Here is a 25940-nt window from a genome sequence, read left to right on the forward strand (position 1 = left end):
TCATTTAACCCTGTTTACCTCAGTTTCCCTATCTATAACTTGAGCTGAAGAAAGAAATGGCAAACCATTCCAATACCTCTGCGAAGGAAACCCCAAATGGGGTCATGAAGAGTTTGACACAACTTAACCAAAAGAATGCAGTTTTTTTAATTAGAATACTTCATAAATCTTATAGTCTATTTCATAATTTTAAATTATTTCATAGATATTAATTGCCATAAATGCGAGGAAGATTATTGTTGTTATTTTAGATAGCATGTCCAGAAAATGTAGTTCTATGATAATTAATGTTCACAGTTACAATCCCAAGACACCAGGTGGTATCTTTATTATTATCAGAGAAGATGGATTATATTTAAAAATCAAATCAGAGCTAGAAGAGGCCAATTTCTTCATTTTCCAGATAAACAAATTGCAACCAGGAAATGGATGTAGATTGCCAAGGTCACACAGGTAGCACAGAGTAGATTCAGGACCTGAACCCAGGTCCTCTGCACTAAGTCCAGGTCTTTCCACACAACACTATACTATTTTACTGTATCCTAGTGTCTTAAGTTGGGGAAACTTCATATATGCTAATTATGTTAACCAAATATTTGACCAATCCTATTTGGAATTAGTATTTTAAGGCTGCACACCTATACCTGCCACATAGCAAGAGTTTGTTGTAATTTTGAGCATGTGGAAATTATTTCAGAGAAAAATTCAACTCGAAAATCTGAAACAGAAAGAATCCTACCAAAATACTTCTTTGAAGGCCCACGTTGGAACATCCCCTCCTAACCTGGAGTGTGGAGTAAGATCTTAATGCATATTATATCACTATGTTATAATAATGGGCTCATTTTGAGCTTAATGCTATACGTGATGAATGGTTAGTCATTTTCAGTCATGTCCCATTCTTTGGGACCCCCTTTGGGGATTTCTTGACAAAGATCCTAGAATGGTTTGCCATTTCCTTCTCTAACTCATTAACAGATGAGGAAAATGAGGCAAACAGGGTTAAGTGACTTTCCCAAGGTCACACAGCTAGTAAGTGTCTGGGAACAGTTTTGAACTTAGGAAGATGAGTCTTCCTAACTCCAGGCCCAGTGTTCTATCCACTGTGCCACTTAGCTACCCTCAGTGGCATAATTTTTATTTGATTCCCTTCTCTTTGATTTTGAGAAATTTATTTATTGCAAGTTTAGTTACAAATGCTTCTTTTTTCTTTAGTATACATGAGCTCATATGCATTTTTACATGTTTCTCAAAAGCCCTCATTTTCATTATGAATTAGTAATATAATGTAATATAATAATAGCCAGATGGCAGACCGGATAGAGCACTGGAGCTGGACTCAGGATGACCTGAGTTTAAAGGCTACCTCAAATATCTATTTGCTACGTGACTCTGGGAAAGTCACTTCATCACGGCCTGTCTCAGTTTCCTCACCTATAAAGTGGGGAAGGAAGGAAAAAAGCATTTATTAAGATCCTACTCTGTGCCAGACATTGTGCTAAGTACCTTACAAATATTATCTTATTCAATCCTCACAACTCTGGGAGGTAGGTGGCCCATTTTATTAGCCCCATTTTTCCCTTGAGGACACAGAGATGGACAGATCCTGTAATGTAGGGTCATAAGGTAGTGAAGTAAGTGTCTGAAGCTGCATTGCACTTCATGCTTAGTGCCCTAACCGAGCTCTAGCATCAAGCTGCCTCTAAGAATAGCACCTATCTCCCTAAATTATTGGGAGAATCAGATGAGTTAATCAGATGAGTTAATATTTTAAAGCACTTTGCAGAACTTAAAGCCTTATATAAAAATCATTACTATCCTCCTCCTCCTTGTCATCATCATTGTTATAGTTATTATATTCCATTGCATTTATATACCACAATTTGTGTAGTCATGCCCCAATATGGGGGCACCTGGGATATTTCCCATTGAGGGGACTGTTTTGCCTTTGACTTCCTCGAGTTATATGCCTGATCATTGGACTATGAGATATATTCCTTCACTCTTCCATTTATCTAATAACATTTTCCCATCAGTTCTTACTCTGGGTAAAATGTTACTAGATAACATAAGGGATACAAAGTTATAGAAGGCATGATACTTGTCTTCAGGTAATTTAGGGCATAATAAGGAAAATAACATACCTGAAAAACACCAGTACCAGGTGTTATAAATAGCATAGGCAAAATCTGCTGTAATTAATAGTAGAGTTTGACTCTAATGGGGAGGTTTCATGAAGGAATTTAAATTAGAAGGATACTATGAAATGTTTTGGTGAGTGGAGAAGAGGAAAGAATGACATTCTAGGACAAGAGAACTAATGTGAGCAAAGACACAGGAAGTCAGAAAAACTAAAGGTAGTGTGAGGAATTATGAGGAGAGATTTTTAGTCCATGTTACGGCACCGCTGGTAATGTTACAAAGGTAGGAAGGGGGCCATAGTGTGAAAATCCTTGAATATCAGTCCACAAGGAATGTGCTTTATGTATGTATTCCCTTCTTTTATCACTAATTACCTTATCTACCATATTTATACTACTTAAAATATCTTAAACTCCCCTATTTCCCTTACAGTCTGTATTCACTTACCAAATCCTTTTACTTTAAATGAGTAGCACCTTTCCCAACCATCCCATCTTTTCTATTGCCACTACTACGCTACTACTATTTCCATCTAACTGGATTGTTGGCATAGCCCTTTTTAATGGTCAGTTTACTTTTTCTGTCTCCAGAACTGCTACCAGCATAACCATTCTTTACAAATAGGCCTGGCCATCTCACTCCTACTCAAAAGCCATTGGGATCACCCTATTGTCCACTTAGCCACATTTAATAAAGTATCATAGAAACAGTGCCATCTCTGGGGCAAGAGGTCCTGGTTTCATAGCGAATCTCTGAACGTTATTACCTGTGTGGCCTTGAGAGAAGTCATTTAAGTTCTCCAACCTTGAGTTTTCTCATCTATAAACTGAGGAGGTTTGGCTAGATAACTTTCAGTTCTAACACTATGATTCCATAAGGAATGCCAGGGATTCCACAGTCTGGTGCAATACCTGCCTCGTTTCACATTACACTTCTCTGCAAACTATCCTAAAAACAAACTGCATTTCTTTCTGCCCTACTCCTAACATGTCTGTCCTTTCACACACTTTTCCATACTTCTCTTTATGTTTCTACTGATACACACACACACACATACATATATATATACAGACACACATACACACACATATATACATATACATACATACATATATATACATAGGCACACATATATACATACATACACACATACATATATATACAGACACACATACACACACATATATACATATACATATACATACATACATACATATATATACATAGGCACACATATATACATACATACACACATACATATATATACAGACACACATACACACACATATATATATACATATACATACATACATATATATACATAGACATATATATACACACATACACACACATACATATATATATACAGACACACATATACACACACACACACACATATATATATATATACACACACATATATATAAAATCTTTTCTTCTTAGGTTGAATTCATCTCCATCTTTTAAAACTCAGTTTAAATGCTACCTCCTCCAGGAAGCCTTCTCAGATACCCTGGTGAATTATGATTTTTTTCCCCTCTCAGATAGTAACACTTTGTGTCATATGCCTCACACTAGATCAAAATTTTCTGTTTTTGATGTGTGTGTGTGTGTATGTGTATGTGTTGTTTTTTCTCTCCCTGATAGAAGGTAATCTCCAGGAGGGCAGGGACTGTTTGAACTAAGCTTTCTATCTCCCTCAGAGTGTTGCATGAGATTCTACACATAGGAAAGGCAATAAAATTTGTTGTTAAAATGGAGAGTCATTAATACTGTTGGAAAGGGAAGAAATTCAGTCATTTTCCTGGTGAACGCTGAATACTTATGCAAATGATTTAATATTAAGGGTTGATTTTTTTTCCAACTAATTATCTAAACAGTAGTTGGAAAGTGAATGGTCATACTAATTCAAATGCACAATCACTTCTAGTTGGCTAGCGGAAATTATTATTATTATTATTATTTTAGGATTCTTTCAGTAGGAGAGAAGGTTTAACTTTGTTATTTACTCCCAAATGCCTCATGTCCCATAGGGTTTCCCTCCCCCAGCCCACCAAGTTGGGAAGGGTCAGCCTCCAGTCTCCATGAGCTGTGACTTGGTATAGATTTCTCCTTGGTAAAAGCTCTTGGGGCTAATTCATTTGAAGTATTTATGCAAAGAAACCAGGACAAAAAGATTAATTATCTTTAAAAAAAATCTTTTTTCAAGTTTCTTTTCATTCATTCAAATGAAGCAGTAGGAGGGCCATCAGATCAATTTCCCCAAATATGAGCCCTTTGAGTTGGAATATTTGTCTTGCCAAATGCAAGGACATGAAAAGGACCAAGCTCTAATCTGACAGCCCCAAACTTCCTCCTTCTAAATAAAGATGGCCTCTTTAGGGGAATATCTGCTCTGGATCTCCTTTTGAAAATACCACCAAGTAATCTTCAATTCATAGAGACTTTTTTTTTCAGTTTTGGAAGGAAATTCTGAGAAACACTGTTGCCCCTGTTCTATTGAGTTACCTTGCCCCAAACCTTGGACATTACAGTTTTAAGTGACTCGTTGTTAAGAATGACAGGGATACAATATGGAATAATGCAACAGACACTGGATTTGGAATCAGAAATGCCTACATTTCATATTTTACTGAAACATGTATTAGCAGTGTGACCTTGGGCAAGTCACTTGACTTCTCTGCTCAGTTCTTTAAATCTGTAAAATGTGAGGGTTGGGCTAGATATCTCTTAAAGCTTCTTGCAGCTCTAAATTTATGGTCCTATAAGGCAGAAAAGGTCTAGAAAGGGGTGACCAGTATGTTGAGGGTCCTAGAATCCATATTCTATGCCGAGAATTTACAGGAACTCAAGATGTTTTCCCCCGAGAAACATGATGGCTCTCTTCAAGTATTTGAAGGGTTGTTGTATAAAAGAGACATTAGCCTTGCTCTGTTGGCTCTAGAACAACACCAAACACAAGAGAGGATTATGATAAAGATTCAATTTTGCTGTCTGGATAAACTTATTAATAGTTAAATCTGCCCCAAAGAAACATAGGCTGTCCCCAGAGGTTGAGAGTTTTCTCTCATTGGAGGTCTTCAGGCAGAAGCTGGATGACTACTGTCAAAGAATGTCATATTGGGGATTCCTTTTCATGTATGGACTAGACTGACATTTCATCAAACTCCAAAGTTCCATGATTCTCTGATTCTACAAGTGTATCCCATTCTTAGGGAATTTCATTTTCTATCTCTTTACACAGATTTTAATTGCTCCATTGCCACCCTGACACATGTTGGATATGTGATCCTTAGCAAGTCACCTAATCTCTCCAGTTCTCAGTTTCTTCATCTGTTAAAAGGAAAAGGTTGGACTCTGACTTCAATGGTCCCTTCCAACTCTAAATCTGTGATGCTGTGTGAGATATTGCTGGGATGGAATTAAAAAATTATGGCAACTGATTTAGATGTGGGATGTGAGGGAAAGTAAAAAGATAGGGTTAAAACTCTTAAGCCAAATTGGAGATACATACTAGGATCAATGTGTAAAATTTTGGTTGTAAGCAGTCCCCAAAATGCTTATGTGTGATACAAAAAATGTGAGCAACAGGGAGAATTCCAATTATACCCAAGCAGACCAAGATAAGACGATAGTCCCAGTCTACCATTCCTGAAATTGTCTAATCACTTCTTCAAATATTTGAGAGACATTTTATGATACCTTAGTCCAGTCCCCCAATTTCATCCTCCCCACCACCTCACATTTTCTGTTCAGCATTCCTTGAGGTTAGATCCTCTGCTAGGTAATAACGTTATAATAATTAAAGTGCTAGGGAACAAGATGTGCAAACTTCTCAGTGACTCAACTAAGTCCACCAAGCCCTGACCTCTTCCCCAGACATTTCCCAGTTCCCAGTTGTATGGGTTACTAACCTCTACCATCTCCATAACTGTATATTGGAAGCCTTGAACCATGACCAAAAAACTTCAGCTGATATAAGATAGATAAGATGTTGGGTTGTGATCAATAACTCCAGACAGAAGTATGGTTCATTTAGAATATTCAGTTATAACTTTTATTGTAGCAACTGAATCTAATCAACTGAATCTTGGAATCTGCTGTTAATGGCAGATGGGTGTAAAAAAGAAGTCAGTTAGTCTGGTCTTCATAAAGGGTGTAGCTCCACAATACCATGATAGGGAAAATGTGAAACCTAGGAAACCCAGACCTAGTTCTATTTCTATTTTGCTTTTTCATTAAAATTAGACTTTTATATTTGTAGTGGCTAATTCAAGATGATGCAGAATTTAAGATTCTGTTGTATTGTAGTATGGTAGGAAGAGTACTGGATTTAGAATCACAGGGTCTGGATTTGAATCCAGGCCATGATACTTAGTGTCTATGTGATGAGGTAAGTTGCTCATTTAATTATCCTCTCTCAGTTTCCCCCTCCTACCACTTAAACTCTGAGGATGACATATTCTTCATCTCTGAAAGGAAAGGTTCAAAGCAGATGACCTCAGATATGCTTTCTACTTCCAAATCTATAATCCTATGAAATGACTGAGGTTTCTTTAGAAATAACTAATAGGTCTTTTTATTATTATTATTGTTAACGAAAATGAACTTTGACCCCTTTTAGAAGCAGTGCTTCATGGGGCATCAGAGTTCCCACGGGTATACTTAGCTAATGTAAATCTGGGATCCGGAAGCATCCATTAGGTCATTTAATTCAATTGAACAAACATTTCTTGAGTGCCTCCTAGGTATAGAGACCACTCACTTCCTTATATACTGAGGAAGATGAAGAGATACATCAAATATGGCCCTTGTTTTCAAATTGCTGATCATCTAGTAGAGGAGAAATAAGATATGTGCAAACAAATGGGGCGCCATTTAAGGTGTACTGATCACTGGGGATGATGGACTTCAGGACCTTTTCTGGAATCATTACTGTGTGTTGAGTAAACAAGATGGAGTTTTTAAATTGCCTGAATGCATAGAAGAGGCCCTGTGGAGTCGTTGGGTGTTTTGTATTGCTAATTAGCATGATTTTTTTAGAGTCCCTAAATACATATTTACTTAATCTATTTTTTTTTAACATTCCAAATGCCTAATTTACACTGTACACAGAAACACTGTGTGTCTTTAGACACAAAATCACTCCTGAGTGCTTTGTTCCCCTCAGGATCTAATTCCTTCTAAAGCAATAGGGCCTCTTCCTCACACACAACCTCATCCCTACCCCCAACCATATTTTTTGACTGGCAAGCATCCCGTTGTCTATGAGCGATTAAATGACACTGCTGTTATTGAATGCCAATGACACTGTGGGGTCCAGTTTTCCATCGTTGATTACCTTATTCACATATGAATGATTCCACCGGGAATATATTACACAACTCTCATTTAGAGGAGCCAGCCTTTTCTTCTAGACTTTTTTCTTAATGGCTAAGTTTGAAAATGAAGCTGGTGTTTTTGTTTTGTTTTTGTCTTTAATTTTTACTTTTATTATTATTTTAGTTTCTTAGAGGACATACAGCATAATAGACAGTGTGCTAGACTTGGAGTCTGGAGATTTGTTAGAATCCTCTTTGTAGCTATGATCATGGCACCTTCAACTAAGAATTAAAATGGATGTCGTCGATCATTCAATTAAAACACATTTACCAAAGCTTTACTAAGTTCCTGGCTTTATCTTGGGTTCTAGCAACACAAAGATCCCTGATCTAAAGTGGCTTGTATTCTACCAGAGGAGAAATTTATACACACACACATACACACACACACACACACTTATGTGTTGTATACACACACATTAGTATATACACATATATACACATACATATGTATTTATACATATTGCATGTATACATATCATATACACATGTATACACATGCATACATATATGTATGCATTGCATATATGTATGTGTGTATGTATGTCTGTACAAAAATAGACATATATACATACATGCACATATATGCATACATACACATACATATGCATGTGTATGTACAACCAAAAAAAAGAAAAGAAAGAAATCAGCAACTTGGTAATTTAATAGGTGTGGAGGAAGAAAGGGGAAGGCACATGGAATAAGGCATGTGAAAAGAGACTGCCAATATAGGCATTCCAAACATTAGTGACAGAGACCATCAAACCAAATCCACTTACTGAGTAAATAAAAAATCTGAAGCCTAGAGAAGAAGGGCAAATGACTTGCTCAGGAACACAGTTCCTAATTATTTGACCGTGTTTTGGAGCTCCACTTTACTCATCAATGAAATATAAATAAGACTACCTCTAACTACCTTTAAAACCTATTATGAAATAAAAACACATTTATAATCTTAAAGTACTTTAGAAATGAGAATCGCTCTGTAGGTGAGATTTGTTTAATTATTTGTTTAATTTAATTTGTTTAATTATCTAATACAAATTTATTATATTTTAGAATATCAATTTATACAGCTCAGTTTAACTTTCCCATTTTGGGGACTGAAAAGCTACGAGCAGTTAGTCCTTTTTGCCTTACTTGTATATTTACCTAAAGTATCATGAGTAAAGCAACTGATGTTACACCTACCAGTGTCTTTACTAGTCAACTATTTTTTGAGGTTGGTAGATGATACTTTAATGCATAAATTCATGGAAGTTTTGAGAATTCTGCTTGATTATATCTCCATCTGAGTAAGATCATGGATCTTAAGAAAGAAGGGATCTGAGAGGACATCTTGTCCAGACCTTCATTCTTTATAAATGAGAAAGTGAGGCCAGGTCAGGGTGCATTATTTGCCCAAGGTAAAATATATAGCAGTTATCTGAGGCAAGATCTGAACCCAAGACTTCCTGGGTTCTAATGGAAATAATCTATCAATTATGCCATATCTCTCATATCAATACGTTATCAATAGGTTCGGTAGAATTACCCAAGCTGGGATTCAAATTATTTGTTGCTAAGATTATTGTCTGAATCTCTAACTAGTCTCGCTGTCTCAAATGTTTCTGCTAGTACATTGTAAACAACGTTGTCAGATTAACAAAATATAACTCTAATGATAGAATTTCCCTGCTTAAACTGTTTTACTGGTTCCCTATTTCCTACTAAATAAAATGCCATTTCCTGCTGTTAGTATTCAAAGCCCTCAACCATGAGCAGACGCCAACCTTCCTTTCTAGTCTCAGGTCCCATTTTTCTCTTAATGTGTCTTACTCTCCCATGACACCAGCATACTTAAACATGTCCCCTGCTTTCTTGCCTCCATACCTTTCTCCGTACCATTAAAACCACCTATCATTACTTCCTTATTGCCCATCTCCCATCTGTTGAATCCCTGCCCATTCTTTGAGACCCATTTTCCATACCAACAGTTCCAGGCAGTTTCTCCTGTTTTCTCATTCCAGGAGTGATCTCTCCCACCTCCAAATTCACAGAACTCCTTAAGAGTATCTCTTGAACAGCACATTCTCTCTTATAGTTATTTGGACATGTCTTTTATCTTCTTGACTAGATTATAAACTCATGAGCCTGCCAGCTCATTCGTTATTGAATCCCCAATAATGCCCCAGCACAGCGTCTTACACAGAATAGATGTGAAATAGATATCTGCTAAGTAAATGTATGAATTTGTAAGAGGTTTATTTATCTGTGGGGAAAGTATGACTTATTAAAAGAGTGTAAATATAGATCACTTTGCCTTTCACAGTGATATTACTTAGAAATGGAAACAAAAAGAAAGAAAGAAAGAAAGGTCTCCTGGGGAAAAAAAAAATCAAGCCCTGAGTTGAGTTAATTTTCATGCTGACTCACTTAGGTTTATATAAGAAGACCTACTTGTACTCACTCATTAAGGAGACAAGATGTTTTGACAGGCTGATTTAGACTCTGTTTTTGGAATAAACATGGCTTCATTTTCAGGACATAGTTGATTTAAAAAGTGATCCATTTCTGGTGCTAAGGTGTGGTTGCTGTTCAGAAAAGATTTCATAAAAACATGAGCACATGCTAATGTCAGGATTTAGCAAGAACTGTGGAAGTGATGACAAAGGTGACCTTGCATGCTTAGGAAAGAAATGAAGCGGGAAACTATTCACTGAATTCAGTTCAACTGAGATGTGTAAGGAAAAGATCATTGGACTGGCAGTCAGAGGACCTGGCTTCTGCTGTTGTTTAGGTCATTCATGGCACCTTCTGGACCCTGGATCAGTTTCCTCAAATATTAAACAAGAGGATTTGACTAGATCTAACCTCTAAAGCTCCTTGCAGCTCTCAAGCTGTAAGAAAAAACATTTCATATGTGCAGAACATTATACTTGGCTTGGGGGATAAAACTTTTTATCCCCTAGACTTTTTAGGAGTTTACCTTGTAATGGTGGTGATGGGGAAAGGGGAACAACATGGTATGTAGACAGATCTGCAAACAATACAATATGTGTGTATATGTATACAAATACAGACATATATTATGACCTGGTCTGGAGTCAAGAAGACTCATCTTTCTGAGTTCAAATCTAATGTCAGACACTTACTAGCCGTGTGATCCTGGGCAAGTCACTTAAACCTGCTTGCCTCCGTTTCCTCATCTGCAAAATGAGCTGGAGGAGGAAAAAGTAAACCACTCCAGTATCTTTGCCAAGAAAATCCCTAATGGGATCATGAAGAGTCAGACACAATTGAAATGAATCAGCAATAGCATTTTATACACATATGTATGTGTATGATGTATATAATTATGTATATAAAAATGCACATATGTATGCAACACACATGTATATGTATATACATGGATCTATACATATATGTGTACACATAATACACATACGTATTTGCGTGTATACATATATTTTCCCACAGGCAACACAAAGAAAGTCAAAGATACCTAGAAAGTTGAAAGGTCAGGAAAGATCTTATCTTAGAAGTGGCATTTGAGGGGTGCTTTGTAAGAAGCTAGGAATTTCAGGAAATAGAAAGAGGAGGCAGTGCATTGCAGATGTGTGGGGCAGCTAGGTGATGAGGTGGACAAAGCTCTGGACTTCAAGTCAAGAAGCTCTGAGTTCAAATCCTGCCCCAGACACTTGATAATTGTGTGACCTTGTCAAGTCACTGAACCTTTCTTAGCCTCACTTTCCTCATCTCTAAAATGGGTCATTGACCTGATGACATCTAAGAGAACTTTCACCTTTAAATCTATGATGTTATAGCCTGAGGCATAAGGGCAAAAAGTAGAATTTCCGATCAGTAGGATAGTTTGACTAAGGCATGAAGGGAAATAATGTGGCTATTTGTATTTCCTTAGAACAAACTGAAGGGACTCCTTGCAACTTTGCCACCCTCAAAATGCTCTTCTCTTATTTTGGGGTATCATAATTAGTCATGAATAAGAATTGTGGTAGAATAAAAACCTGCAATCATCCCATGTTCATTCCATGAGATCCACATGGTGGGTCAATGGGAAGAGCAATGACTTAGACGTCAATGGAGCTTGGTGCCCAGCTCTGCCACCCATTCCATATATAAGCTTGGAACAGTCAGGCAACATGTGTAGCTCTCAGTTTCCTTATCTGTAAAAATGTGGAAGTTTAACTATATAACTTCCAAATTCTCTTTCAGATTTGAAGTCATTTATCCTGTGATAAATCAATGACAGGGTGGAGAGCATAACTCCCAGCAAGTTGAACAGTGTTAAAAAATAAAGTAATATTCTTCTCCAGTCTCCTTTCCAAGCTTCTTTTCTCTTTCCCTTTATCTCTTCAAGACAATCTCTTCCACTTTCAATGATGTTTTATCCTCCCTCATCTTTACACTTTTGAGGGAAGTTATACATCTTTCTCTTCCTTGGAAGGGAGGAAAAAATGGTAGCATGGGAGCTGCAGTGCAATTCTCACTCCAAATCTAAGACCTGGAAGTAAAGAATCCCACAAAGGAACAACACCCACACACACCCACACATGCATACACACACATATACACATATACATACACACATATGCACACATATACACACATACACACACACATGCACACACACACACACCTGCCACTTGGTCCTTTTCTACAACCAACCAGCTCAAGATAAGGAAATCAAGAGAATTTATTGAGGGGATAAGGAATAGACTTCTGGGATGTCTGTACTTTTTTTTTTCATACCATGGTGGGTCGTACTGGGAATGCTTAAGAAATATTATTTGAGGCCAAGTGTTGCTCCCCTACAACCTAATTTCTCCTTATCCAGAGGGTTGCCATCCCTGCAGTCAGAGTTGCAGCATTCATGTTGCTCTAATCTCATCTTGGCTTTGTAATTTTATTTATGCTTTTAATTTTGTTCTAAAATTGCTAAAGTACCTTTCATCAGAATAATGCCGGTGAGTGGTACCTTATTGCTTTCTTGTATCCGTTTGAACTGGAGTTTATTCTCATGGTGATGATTTGCTTCTTTTGCCTTCTTGTATTTTTAAACAAATTCCTAGCTGCTTTCGTTTTGTTGTTTTTCCCCTGATTCCCAAAGGAATATTGTAGAATTTGCAATGGTTTCTTCATCAAAATGGCCTTTTTGTATCCATATATTTGGCAAAACTCGGATTGAACCAAGAAGTTGACTGTCCTTGAGGCTGTCATTAAAAAAATCCTCTTGAAACATCTCATTGCTTTGTTATCTATGTGATTCATATTAAAATGATTAGGATGAAGTAGATATCAATGTTGAAATAAGGATAAAGAAGCTGCTGCACATATAGGAGCTACATAGATCCTCATACTTACATGATATGAGATCTCATCCGTTTGAAAGTTCCATCCACCCACATAAGATCATTGCTTATCCTGGGTCATCTTATCTTATCATTAAAGGGGGAGACACCCAATCTTCCAGAGTCCTTCCTTGGCTTCTCTGTCAACTTGAGGGTACTACTGTGGCACTCTGTCCATGTATCTGCCATGCCTTACCCTTCTCGCTACCTCAGTGTTCTTTTCCTTTTATGTTTTGTTTCAAAACCCATTGTCTATATGTTTTAATTTCTCATTAGTTGTGCCATCATGGTTAGAGGGCTGAACTTGGAGCTAGGAAAATGAGATTTAATCTTGCCTCAAAATCTGCCTGTTTGACTCTGAGAAATTCACCTAACACCCCTCAGCCTGTTTGCTCATCAGTAAAATGAGGATAATGACAGAACCTACTTTCCAGGATTGTTGAGAGGATTAACTAAAAAACCATTTGTTAAGTATTTAGCCAGCCTTAAAGAGCTATGTAAATGCTAGGCAACTATGGTTATTTTACATAAACATATTTATAGATACATCTATGTATAGAAAACCTAAATTACAGATAGAAAATGATGATTAACCAAGGATTAGAGAGGAATCAAGACTGAAGAAGATCATGGATACACACTGAATAGAGCTCTAGGCCTGGAGTCAGGAAGACTTGAGTCAAGCCTCAACTTCCCCCTCTGTAAAATGGGAGTGATAATAACAGCCCCTACCTCTCAGAGTTTTCATGGAGATAAAATGAGATAATTTTCAAGGTACTTTGAAAACCTAAAGTGCTCTATGAATGTTATTATTATTATATCTATGTCTGTCAATCCATCCATCCATCCATCCATCCATCCATCCATCCATCCATCCATCCATCTATCCATCTATCTATTTCTATCATCCATCCATCCATCCATCCATCCATCCATCCATCCATCCATCCATCCATCCATCTGTATATAGATGTTGGTCACTACAAATTACTCATCTCACTTTAACTGACTATTTCTTCTTTCTCTTGCAAGATAAAAGCTTTCTATTTGCAGATAGTTTGTTTAATTAAGGTAGTTTTATTAACTTTCCTGGGGCCAAAAATTCTCTCTGTCGTGAAAATGTGGTTCAAGTGAGAATAGAGTGAATCCCTTTATATAGAACATGCATCACTGTAGTTCAGATAGTACTACTAACATTGGTTCTTTGCTGAGGCTAGAGGTGAAAATTACAAAGTACAAAGAAATTGAAACTAGGAGGATTAGACACTTCCAATTTACAGGGTCGGTTTTCAAGTTCATTTGTGTTCTTAGAACAGGCTTTAGTCTATATTGATTTCTGTTTTCTTATTTACCTAGAAATCCAATTTACATGCACTTATTAAGTGGCTAAAACAGTCGAGATCTAACATTCTATGCATGTACATATAAGGAGATATTGAGAATATTCAAAATAATTTCAAGGTGACTTGGGGGTCTGGACCAGAAGACTGTAAGACCTCAGTTGACCTATAGATAGAGGGAGAGTGACCTAAGAGTTGCCAGATAAATTCCAATGAACTCTTCAATCCAGTGATATAGATGATGGGATGGACTTCTAAGTAAATAAGGGAAATTACTGAATTATGGTGGCAGAGGGAAAGTCTAGAAGTGATAGGGGGGAACATTAAGGAGAAATCCTTCTTTTGCTGGTCTAATGATTATGGGTTAGAGAAAGTGAGAAAAGATGAATTCTGTACTGGAGAGGTATGTGTATAAGTAATAGATAAGTACTATTTGGGGAAATGGTTCCATTTGCAAGAAAATGGAAGATATTGTGAGAGAAAGAATTCTGATATGAATGGGGAAATTATTGAAGGGGAAGAAAGAGTGGGATGGATAATCTGTCAGGGTCAGGCAGATGTAAATGGTAATGAGAGAACAAGAATTGATAGCTGAAAAGTCAGTTTTAACCTAGGCAGCTTGGAGCTTTTAATGACAAAAAATGTCAAGGGAGGTGTAGAAATTTGGCTAGCCAGTAAAAAGTTTATTTTTTTAACCTTCTCAATAAGCAAGAGTAGATCTGCCTCAGGCCCTAGCACTTGGGTAATGCAAATTTGTTTCATTTAAAAACATTTCACTACCATAAGCAATGACCCCTTCTCCCAGGGGCAGGCTTGACAATGGGGAGTTGTGTCTTTGTTGAGTTTCTCATGGTCCCCGTTGTTACGACTCTACTTCAGGCCTTCTTTCAGGTGGCTAGGGGCCAGGTATCATTGTCATGTTCTCTTCAGCAAAGGAAGTCTGAGGCACTGTCCATGTTTTCATCCTTCCCATCCCTTTCTCCTCCTTTCTTCTAAGACAGGGATTCTTAACCTTTCTTGTATCATGGGCTTTTGGAATTGTGGTAAAGTCTATGAATCTCTTCTCAGAATAATGCTTTTATTAAATACATAAAATAAATGACAAAGGATTAGAAAGGAAATCAATTATATTGAAATGAAATTGTCAATTTTTTAAATTGAAAGACCCTCTGTTAAAAATATGTCTTCTAATGACATGAAGCTACTTGAGTTATTTGACACATTTTATGACATAAAGAATCCAAATGTGAAGGCCTGAGGTCATCCTGAATCTAGGATGGACTTGTATTCATTCAGGTCAGTCATCTCAGTCACGTCTGACTCTTTGTGACCACATTTGGGATTTTCTTGGTAAAGCTACTGGAGTAGCTCATTTTACAGATGAGGAAATTGAGACAAATAGGGTTGTTATTTTCTCAGCGTCATACAGCTAGTAAGTGTCTGAGGCCTGACTGGAACTCATGTCCTCCTGACTCCAGGTATAGCATCCTGTCTACTGCATCACCCAGATGCCCATAATATCTGTCTGTCTGTCTATCTATCTATAACAGTACAAGTACAGGTGGGTACACACACACACACACACACACACACACACACACACACACACATATACACACACCTTAAGCATCTGTAATAGGAGTTAAAAATCTTTTCCACCCTCAATAGACCTCAGATGGGGCTATTAGGGGAAATTTGATAAGAGGAGGCTTGTTCTGTATGAAGGCCCACACCTTTTGTTGATTGATTGCTAATGAGGCACTGGTTCACAAGGATCCTGCCTTCTAGCTCTGAAAAATATATATATACTCTGAGGTGAGCTTTTGCTTTGGGGCTCAAATCACTGGAAGAGTGTTTGTGTGATTAGGTCAGATGAGACTCTGGGCAACTGCTAAGGAGCCCCCTAACTTTGAAAACCCAGGTGTTGGGGCTCCTCTCTCTGGTAATGATGTATGTATTTTCTATGGTCAGACAGTTGGAAGATCTTTCTGTTTGTAATTTCTGTTTGTATTTTCTCTGAAGTTCAGGGTGCTGACTTTTCTCCCCCAAATTAAGTGAATGATATATGTGCTTGATTAACATAAGATTGTTTACCCCTCTAAAAGGCTTTCCCTTTAGAGAAGTAGATCTAAGAACCTGTGTAGCAGGCCATCCTATGTATGCTGGGGTGCTTACTGCTACAGAATCTTGGAGGTCTTAATAGAGTTGCCCCAATTTCCCAGATGCAATCTTGTGATGTAGATTTCTTCAAAATTTCTTTATAGCCTCTTGATTTAGCAAGAGAGAGAGTGGAAACAGGGATGTTTGACAGGGACTATTGCACTCTATCTGCCCCATCAATGGACAAAGATTGTGGAAAAATGGTAATGACCCTTCATTAACTTCATAATTTAGGATTAAGAACTGTATGATTCTTAATTACACTTGTTTCTCCATACTTCCAATATCAACTGTCTACATAGCCCTGAGTAGTATGTTTTGTTTATGACTAAATGGAGAGAATTGTAAAAGTGACTTCTGAGGTACTTCCCAGGCTAGCCTATGATCCTATGATCAATTTATTGGGGTCATTACGGTTAAAACGTAGGGGCCAGATTTGTGATGAACTTTCTCAGATAGAAGACACAGCCTTCCAGTCAATTATATATTTGAAGACTTTCCTAGTTGAGACAACCAACCAGAAATTGGGTTCCACTGGAATATTGTTCAAGAACTCAGGGTCACCTTCATGCTTATGTGAGGCAGTGGAGTAGAATGATTGTCAAGGCACACTCTGGCTTAAAGGTAGGGGAAAAATCCATAGAACAAACTGCATTTAATTTACCAAATGATTCGCATGATGATTTCGCCCCTACTGATTTAGCTTGAATATTTCATAGAACCTATTAATTCACTTGGGTTGTTTTGTCATGTGGCAGACTTAACTGAACCCACTTACTTTCTAATATTGTACTGTTTCCTATCATTGAAAATAATTAATTGAGTCTAAGACTCGGGTTCATTTGCATATCATTCTTGTAGAATTAGTTGTGACAGTAAGGTTAGCATAAGTAAGATGAAGAATGATCTAACGATGAGAATTCACCTTTGTATTTGATTTATATCAAGGATGACTTCTGAGTAGCTCCTCCATTTGTGACCACTTTTCTTAAGTGGACTTTTTAAACATTGATTAACACAGCCTAACATCTTGCATCTAAGAAGAAAATGAACCTGGTTTTTTTTTACATTTAAAAAATGTTCAACTTAATAGCTTTCTTTAATAGTTTTTTTTTAATTCCCCCAAATTAAACTTAATGCAATGATTTTCTTTTATCTGTTGAATGGCTCAATAGGAAATACAAACGAAACTGGAGAAAATAAAAGAAAAAGAAAAAATGGGGAAAAAATCTAAAGATAATAAAAATTACATAATATTCGATGACAGTGATTCACTTGTTCTGCTCCATTTGGGATAATTTCCTATTTTAAAAACAGTGTTTTAAAAAATGAACTTTGAGGCAAAAATTATAACTATCTAGTATGGCAGTGTTGTTACTGATGTATCTATACCATGGGTGGGGAACCTGCAACCTCGAGGCCACATATGGCCTTCTCGTTCCTTGATTGAGGCCTTTTGACTGAGTCCAAGTTTTACAGAACAAATCCTTTTATTAAGGGGATTGTTTTGTGAAGTTTGGATTTCAGTCAAAGCTATGCACTTGAGGACCTAGAAGGCCACATGAGGCCTTGAGATCATAGGTTCTCCACCCCTGATCTATACCCTAGAGCCCACATCAGAAGTTCTTTTCTACAAGAACTGGAAATCAAGGGGATGCCCATCAATTGGGGAATGGCTCAGCAAGTTGTGGTATATGAATGTAATGGAATAGTACTTATATAGCACTACTGTGTATAATGGAATACTACTATTGTGTATACTGGAATACTACTTGTATAGCACTATTGTATAGCACAATACTACTTGTGCTATAAGAAATGATGAACAGAAAGACTTCAGAGAGTCCTAGAAGGACTTATATGAACTGATTCTGAGTGAAAAGCACAGATGCAGGAGAACATTGTACACAGTAACAGCCACAGTGTGTGAGGATTGTCTCTGATAAGTTTAGCCCTTCACAGCAATGCAAGGACATTCCCAAAGGACTTTTGAGGCAAAATGCCATCCACATTCAGAGAAAGAACTATGGAATTGGAATGCAGAATGAAGCAGAATATTTTCTCTTGTGTTGTGTTTTATTTTGTTTGGGTTTTTCTCATGGTTTCTCCCTTTCATTTTAATTCTTATATGCAAGACAAATAATGTGAAAATGTGATTAATAAGAATATATGTGTATAACCCATATAAGATTGCATGCTGTTTCAGTGAGGGAGGTGGGAGGAAGAGGGAGAAAATCTAAGACTTATGGAAGTGATTGTAGAAAGCTGAAAACAATAAATTAATTTTTTTTTTAAAAGTTGTTTTCTAAGATACAGCTATTGTTAACATAGGATATTCCGTTTCTCATCCCATGCCTTAGCACTGACTTGTCCAGTTACTCTCTGTCCTCACCATGTCTTAGAATTCTGAACTTCCTTCAAGAATCATTTCAGATATCACCAACTTCAGAAAGCCTTTCCCAATCATACGGTATACAACCTACCTATTTGGCTTCTAGAGCATTCCCCTCTGAGACAGCCTTCCATTCCATTCCATTATAATCATACATCTTGTATGTACCTAGTAATTTGCCTATTGTCTTCCTCATTAATATGTAAGCTACTTGAGGGTAGGAACCATTTTTTTTTCTTTCTTGATATCCCTCGGATTTAGCGCAGTGTCTCATCCAGCAAGTAGGTCTATGATGCTTATTGATTGATAAATTGATATATAGTCATCATCAAGGAGCCTTTCAGTGTATCCTGTACCTAAGACATCAGGGAGCTTAAAACACAGCCTACTGTGCAGGCTATCCCCAGAAACATAAGCGAAAAAATCATAATGAAAACCTCACTAAATTCTCTTGTTTACTCTCCTGTCAATGGATTCAGCTCCACAACCAGAACACAAGATCCAATTTAGGCAGCATTAATCTCTAAGAGTCCTATGTTTATATTCTGTGGATGCATAGTCTTGAGGTGGGTGTGGAGGGGATGTTCATGTTCTGTTTAGGAGTATTGGCAACTGCTTTCTTCCTGTTACCCTTCTCAGGAGCTTATCTCCCTAGTTAGGGTCACAAGCAAAAGGAAGTACATAGCACAAAAATCAAGAACACATGCTTTGAAGAAAGCATAATCTCTAGAAAATAGTGTTACAAGCCTGTCAGGAACACTAGACTGCCAAGGAGAACATACGGGGGCAGTATATGCAGAACAATTTGATTGACAGTTCTGTCTTTCCTTCCCAGACAGAGGCATCCTATGTCCCTGTCACTCAATCATTTATTGAGCATCTCTTCCATTATATTCTGTCAGTCTTTTACTTAGTACAATGGATCTTTAAGACTGAAACTTAATTACAAAAACTTTTAAATGGCAATCTCATTGAAAAATCTGAATGAGTAACATTTCCATAAATCATACTCATTCATTTATGTTCTAATTTCTATACAGATTTTTAAAAATTAAATTGAACACATTTATAGAAATACTTTTAATGATGATTTCGTTTGTTGATTATTTTCTTCCAAAATTGTTTTCTTTTTAAATTATAATCAATAGATTTGTGTTGTTCCTAGTTGAGTGAGTTAAGTAGAACATTGTTATGTTGTTTCATTGGCAGGACCTGAATAATAAGATAAAATTAAACTGCATGAACATACAGCATACTTATTTAGATCACATGGGAAAAAGTTAGTTATAGTCATCTTAAACTTGCATTTTAAGAAAAGTACTAATTAACAACAGGACTATAACCACCTGATTATTGTGATTGATGATGACGATGATGATGGATCTCTCTATCTCACATAATATGGAAGTAGAGGAGCCACTCTTGAGTTCTAGGCTCATTACTGATTGACTTGGAAGCTTTGGCTTCCCTTTTTGACTTACTCATGCAGCTAATCCATTCTTCACCCTTAGCCCTGTCAATCCATGGCTGTGCATCTCGGTGTCTGACTTAGTGTGAAGACCCAGTTAGTTTTATCCTTTTGCACCTGATAACTCTGGAAGTCAAAGGATCCAATAGTTTCAACCTCTCCAGAAGCAGGGACTATGGATATGTACCACCATGCCCAGTCATCCTTTTATTTTTTACCAGGTTCGATTTATCTTAGTTCTGACCTATAATCAGAGAAGTTTTAAGTTTGAAGGAACCCCAGCGACCTTTCCATACCTGAACAAGAATCTCCCCTAAGGCATGCTTGCCAAGTGGTCCTCCAGCCTTTGCTTAAAGTTTCATTTCAGGCAGCTAGGTGGTGCAGTGGATAGAGCACCAGTGCAGGAGTCAGGAGGACCTGAGTTCAAATCTCACCTTAGACACTTGACATTCACTAGCTGTGTGACCTTGGGCAAGTCACTTAACCCCAATTGCCTCATCTTGGGTCATCTCCAGTCATCCTGAGAAATATCTGGTCCCTGTATTCAGATGACTCTTCTCCTCTGGAGGACAAATAAGATTGGTGACTTACACAACCCTCCCTCACTCAAAAACAAAGTCAAGTGCTAGTCATGTCATTATTTCTCTGATGGCATGGTCTTCTTCAGCAACGAAGGACGAACACATACACACACACACACAGCTTCCCTCTATGAAGGGAAATCCATGGTTTCCTATAGCAACCCATTTTACTTGTGATAGCCCAAATAGAAAGGTTGTCCTGATGTCAAACCTACATTTACCTTTCTAATTTTCTCATTTTGTTCTTGTTTCTGCCCCTAGGGCCAAGCAAAGTCCTCTATGGGATAGCCCTTCAAATACTTGAAGAAAGCTGTCATGTCTTTCCCTCCTTCTATTTTCCCCTATTCCAAGATTTCTTTTCTATATGCTAAATATCCTGAGTTCCTTGAAACAATCCTTTCATAGCATGAATTTGGGAACCCTTCCCCATCCTGGCTAACCTCCTCTGGATCTTCCTTGCCTATAAGTATCCTTCTTAAAAATAAAGTCTTCTGAACTGAATGTAATCCTGCAGATATTGTCTAGTTGAGGCAGAGCACCACAGGGCTATAAGCACTTGATATTCTGCAAGTTCTCATCAAGCTGAAGAACACATTAGCCTTTTTTTTCCTGCCAAATTGTACCACTGACTCATATTGGGAATGCAGGCTATTCAATCCCCAAAGTCTTTTTTTCCAACAAACTTCTCCCTAACCAAGACTCCCACATTATGTATTTGTGAAACTTCTTTGTTTTGGACACAATACTTTTGATGTACTTTTATTGAATTCCTTTTTCTTTCTATTCTGTCCAATGTTCTGGTCTGTCAAGATTCTTTTGGATCCTAATTCCTTCTTCTAGTTCATCAGGCAACTCCCTCATCAGCTTTACATGACCTCAATATTGAAGAAGTATGACATCTATGTCTTAATTTGAGCATCTTTATTTTTTGTCTTGTTAGAAAAAAATGAGAGTTTCTCATTAATTTTATTTCTCTTTTATGTTCTGTTAAAATATATTGGTCCACTTTCAGGTAATTAATAATTTCATTTTTAAAAAATGAATTTGAAATTCTCTCTCTCCCTCCAGTTTCTTCCCCATCCATTGAGAAGACAAATACGCATTAAACCTGTAAAGCTAAAAAAGAAAACAAAAATTCCATGTGAACCATGCTGCCAAAAGAAAGCAAGAAAAATCAAGTAACAAAAATATACTTCACTGTGCTCGGAGTTTATCAGTTCTCTCTTTGGAGGTGGATAGAGATTTTCATCATGGGTCCTTTGAAATTCTCTTGGATCATTGTATTGATCAGATTAGTTAAGACTTTCGCAGTTAATCACCTGTATAATATTGCTGGTACTGTATACAGTGTTTTCCTGCTTCTTTTCACTTTGTATCAGTTGATATAAGTCTTTCCAAGACTTTCTGAAATGTGACCTCTCAGTGAATAATTATTTCAATGATCAGGGAAAATGGGGTTTGAATTATAGATTTAGAGCTAGAGGCCTTGTAGTCAAATCTCCTCATTTTATACACATACACACACACACACACACTCACACACACACACACACAAACTGAAGTCACAATGAGTTTAAATGATTTGGCCAAGGTGAAACAGTAGCTAATAATAGAGGAAGAATTAGAACACAAATCCTCTGATTCCAAATTTCGTGAGCATCCCCATATATGTATGTATGCATGAATATATACTTAATTACTATAATATCTGCTTTGAATAAATTATACCCTTTTAATTAAGACATAGATATTAAAGGATTCAGAAATTCTTCAATTAAGATAGCAGGAGTGGCTTATCAGATCCCATTTCAATCTTTTCCTTGAAATTTAAAATCATAAAGTAGTCAATGTGGGTATGCAAATATCTGTGTCTTTAAAGGATCTTGAAAGGAAGAAGCTGATGAATTGCAATTCATCAGAAAGTTTCTAATTAACTGAAAAGTGACAAGGGCCTGTGAGACAGATCCTAATTAATAGAATTGAGCAGAATTAAAAAGAGAAAAGGAGAAAAAAATTTAAAAACTCTTTGTTCTTAATATCCCAACTTTTTCTGAACAGTCCCAAAATGCTTTGTGGATCCAGAAACAGATGACCCAAAGACCTCATAGAATTTACTTTCATAGAAATCCTATGGGAAAAATGATAGATACCTCATCAGAATAATTAAAGGACAGAGATCACAGCTCACCTAATATTCTAAGTCCCTAGGATTTCAAGAACTAATAGCATAATGTTGTTATTCAGTCTGTTTTCATTTATATCCAATATTTCAAGACCCCATTTGGGGCCTTTTTGGCAAAGATACTAGACTGGATTGCTATTTCCCTCTCCAGCTCATTTTACAGATGAGAAAAATGAGGCAAACAGCGTTAAGTGACTTGTCTAGGATTACACAGAAAATAAGTATCTTGAGTCCAAATTTGAACTAAAGTCTTCCTGACTCTAGGTCTGTGCTCTATCCACTGAGCCACCTTGCTGCTCCAGTAGCATAATTGCTACATTATTATTTAGCTAAAGTCAAAGGGACCAAATAATCCCCAAGGAACAAAATTCTCAAGGAATCAGTATTTTAAAGAAAAAAAGAGAACCAGATTTGGATCAGGGAATGTGGGTTCAAATCCTGGCTTTTTCTCTTACTACCTATGTGTTCTTTGGCAAGTCACCTGCACCTCACTGGGTGTTAGTTTCCTAATCTCTAAAATGCCACATTTGGACTAGATATTTTCTATGTTTCTTTCCACCTCTACCCTTCTGGATCACCTCCCATAGGGGGTTTTGTTAATGGAATTCATGATTTGGGTAAGTATTAGATTATATGACTTGATGTCTATGACACCTTCTTTCCTAGAAATGGCCCTTGTAATTCAATTCTGCGTCACCATGAAGTGTTAATACCCTTTTCATGGCACCTAGTTTCTTAACACTGTGGTCAATTTCATCATATTATTGCATAATATTGTAAAAAAAAAATCAACAAAAAATAAGATAAAATTTAGAGGGGAAGAGGCTTTAACATCATAAAACTTGATGTGTCAAATTAGCAAATAAAAATGATTTAAGATTAAAAGGAAAAAGTAAACCACACAGAGATCCAGTATACTGTGTTTATAGTCTATTCAGCGATGCCAGAGAAGTTAATGAATGACATTTCCCAGATGTGATCCTGAAATTGCCTCTTGAAGTCATAATAGTATACTGGTGGGGCGAGGGAGGGTGGGCTTTTATGATGACAACTTCCCATCTGTGAGCATGTCTTTGTGTTAGATGCTGTTTTTTCTGAATAAGTCATTTTTTTTGGTATATTCCATCTAATGCTGATTGCATATGATAATATAGAAAAAAATGATGTTGTTCATTTCTCAGCAGTCTTTTTCTTTTGAGGCACAGTGTTCATATTTAAAGGTTTACAACGACATCTGCAAAGTGACAGAGAGAGTTGGAATGACCAGTCAGATTTTTTTTCTTTTTTGAGCCAAAGTAAAAACTTTGATTTAATTGCAATATTTGACTGTTTCAGTTGAAAGTGGTTTGGGTCCAAGGCTGTCAAGATCGTATAACTGTCTTCAAAGATGTTTATGAAATGGAATGCTGTTTAGGTATCCCGGGGCCTCTTTCTGCAGAAGAATCCCAAATTTCCACCTCCTGCCCTGACCTCTCTCCTGAGTGTAGGTTTCATGATTTTAGCTGTCTGCTGAATAGCTCCACCTAGTGGTCTCACCTGGACCTATGTTACCTCAACTTAATCTATCTTTGTTCCCAGAACACCAATTTCCAGTCTGTGCTCTCCATTTCTGTCAGTTACCCTCATTTTTCTAGATATTTGGGCTGAAAATCTTGGAATTGCCCTCAGAAGTTTTATTTTTCTAAATCCCATTTTCCATATCTTGTCTCCCTACTCGTCCTAGCTCAGTAAACTTTGAAGGCTCCTCATTTCCCAAAGAGAAAACTACAAACTCTTTAGCTTGGCATTTGATGCTCCCTATAAATAAACTACATACCTAATTTCATCTTCTCTCCTTATTTTGCAGTACCCTCTGTTTCTGCCAAACTGGTCCTATTCATTGATCCCTCTACATAATTTCACCTCTGTTCATTTGTTCAGGTGGTATCTCAGGTACAGAATGCCTTTTCTACTCTACTTAATCAAGTCTTAGCTACGGTTTTCTTCAAATGCAGCTCAATTAAAATTCCTTGAATTTCTAATTATAATCAAATCATAGGTCCTCCGTGAAACCTTCTCAGGCAGTCCTATTCTTTGAGCTCTGAGAGTACTGACGAGTAGTATAACTGTTTATAGCTTTAATTTGTTACTTATAATAAGCTATTTCCAATTACTCTTCTTCTTCCTATGTGCCTATCTGTTCTCCATCACTCCTTACCTTCTGGAGTTTATAGACCATGCCTTGTTGTTTTGTTTTGCATTTTTGAACAGGATCAATGACATCATGGAATGATGTCTTGACTCTTGCATTTGTGTGAGGAACAGTTTTACAAAGTCATCAGCCTCACTATTTCTTCCAGAGTCATTTAAGTCCAGTGGTAAGACCAAAGTCAAGATGCCTGGTAATGGCCTAGGATGTAGCGGATGACCTTAGCATCTTCAATGTCTGACCAGGCTCTAAGAGCTCCACAGTGCTTGCTTTTCAGTCGCATTCGTGGCCATTGAACCAAATTGTTCTCATCTGCCCATCCTATCAGGGGAAGTCTTCACATGCTTGAGGGAGACATGCCCCCAACTCACTGATGGATTTGAGCTCTGTCAGTTATCTTCAAACTGGTTTAACCCATCTGCTGAGATAGTTTTTACTGGAATGTGACCAGTGCACATGCTACAGCTTCTAGGAGTCATGAGTGAGAGCTGGGTGATGGGTTCTACACCAAAGATGGATGAGCATCCCTGACAGGACTTGGCAAGTCCTCACGTTGGAGATACTAGTCCTCCCTGAACATCCCCACACTCCAACAAAGCATGCCTTCCATCTGTTTCCCCAAACCCAGTGCCTCATACATCATGGATGATCAATAGGTTTTTGAAATAAGAATGATCCATTTTAAACCTTTCCAACCTTTTGTTTCCAAATTGTTTTTGCCTGTGCTGAGAAGAAGAAATTGTTCCAGGTGCAAA

At 37.2% G+C, this 25940-nt stretch overlaps 1 protein-coding gene across 9 annotated transcripts in view; it reads left to right on the top strand.

The window, feature by feature from the left end:
* ZNF385D (zinc finger protein 385D) overlaps positions 1-25940 on the top strand; it is a 368989-nt gene that overhangs the window by 157167 nt on the left and 185882 nt on the right. Inside the window, exon 1 of one of the 9 annotated variants that reach the window (XM_072651204.1) lies at positions 6276-6535. The exons of 7 other annotated variants lie outside the window; for them this stretch is intronic. The gene's annotated coding sequence lies outside the window, so the exon portion shown is untranslated. Of the gene's footprint in view, positions 1-6275; positions 6536-25940 lie in introns of those variants that run through there. One more of the 9 variants, XM_072651200.1, reaches the window with a different exon arrangement.

This window comes from Notamacropus eugenii, chromosome 3 (genome assembly GCF_028372415.1).
Source record: "Notamacropus eugenii isolate mMacEug1 chromosome 3, mMacEug1.pri_v2, whole genome shotgun sequence".
NCBI lineage: Eukaryota > Metazoa > Chordata > Mammalia > Diprotodontia > Macropodidae > Notamacropus > Notamacropus eugenii.